The sequence below is a fragment of the Triticum dicoccoides genome, unplaced genomic scaffold (assembly GCF_002162155.2).
Source record: "Triticum dicoccoides isolate Atlit2015 ecotype Zavitan unplaced genomic scaffold, WEW_v2.0 scaffold55686, whole genome shotgun sequence".
Lineage (NCBI taxonomy): Eukaryota > Viridiplantae > Streptophyta > Magnoliopsida > Poales > Poaceae > Triticum > Triticum dicoccoides.
In genome coordinates, this window is record NW_021281741.1 from 1 (window position 1) to 1,113 (window position 1,113).

Below are 1,113 nucleotides of genomic sequence, written 5' to 3' on the forward strand. Positions count from 1 at the left end.
TGTGGCGCGGCAAGCGTGCACTGGTGCGGTTGAGAGGGAGGGGTGGAAACCGCGTTAAACTCGTCTCCGTAGTTGAGAGGGAGCGGCCAAAGCAATGTACAATCGTCTTTGTAGTGGAGCTGGGAGGGGCAAGGATAAGGGACGAAGACCGGGGTAACATGTCGGATGCGATCATACCAGCTGTAAAGCACCGGATCCCATCAGAACTCCGAAGTTAAGCGTGCTTGGGCGAGAGTAGTACTAGGATGGGTGACCTCCTGGGAAGTCCTCGTGTTGCATTCCCTTTTTAATTTTTTTCGCGCCGCTTGCAAAACAAAACGCACGTGTAAGTAATATATTTACCGTGTTTTATTATTTTGCACGAGTGCGGTAAGTCATAGCTGGGTGCTCACGATACATGGGTCCAGCGTCGGCGTTGTGGCGCGGCAAGCGTGCACTGGTGCGGTTGAGAGGGAGGGGTGGAAACCGCGTTAAACTCGTCTCGTAGTTGAGAGGGAGCGGCCAAAGCAATGTACAATCGTCTTTGTAGTGGAGCTGGGAGGGGCAAGGATAAGGGACGAAGACCGGGGTAACATGTCGGATGCGATCATACCAGCACTAAAGCATCGGATCACATCAGAACTCCGAAGTTAAGCGTGCTTGTGCGAGAGTAGTACTAGGATGGGTGACCTCCTGGGAAGTCCTCGTGTTGCATTCCCTTTTTAATTTTTTTTCGCGCCGCTTGCAAAACAAAACGCACGTGTAAGTAATATATTTACCGTGTTTTATTATTTTGCACGAGTGCGGTAAGTCATAGCTGGGTGCTCACGATTCACGGGTCCAGCGTCGGCGTTGTGGCGCGGCAAGCGTGCACTGGTGCGGTTGAGAGGGAGGGGTGGAAACCGCGTTAAACTCGTCTCCGTAGTTGAGAGGGAGCGGCCAAAGCAATGTACAATCGTCTTTGTAGAGGAGCTGGGAGGGGCAAGGATAAGGGACGAAGACCGGGGTAACATGTCGGATGCGATCATACCAGCACTAAAGCACCGGATCCCATCAGAACTCCGAAGTTAAGCGTGCTTGGGCGAGAGTAGTACTAGGATGGGTGACCTCCTGGGAAGTCCTCGTGTTGCATTC

General features: G+C 52.7%; 3 non-coding genes across 3 annotated transcripts; all 3 read left to right on the forward strand.

The window, feature by feature from the left end:
• Positions 1–163: 163 nt before the first annotated feature.
• On the forward strand, positions 164–282 carry LOC119346950. The gene has a single exon (XR_005168034.1). It is a non-coding gene; the product is annotated as a 5S ribosomal RNA (ribosomal RNA).
• Positions 283–578: 296 nt separating this feature from the next.
• LOC119346951 lies at positions 579–697 on the forward strand. The gene has a single exon (XR_005168035.1). It is a non-coding gene; the product is annotated as a 5S ribosomal RNA (ribosomal RNA).
• A 298-nt stretch (positions 698–995) lies between these two features.
• Positions 996–1,113, forward strand: LOC119346949 (the record flags this gene model as incomplete). Its single annotated transcript, XR_005168033.1, has 1 exon — positions 996–1,113. It is a non-coding gene; the product is annotated as a 5S ribosomal RNA (ribosomal RNA).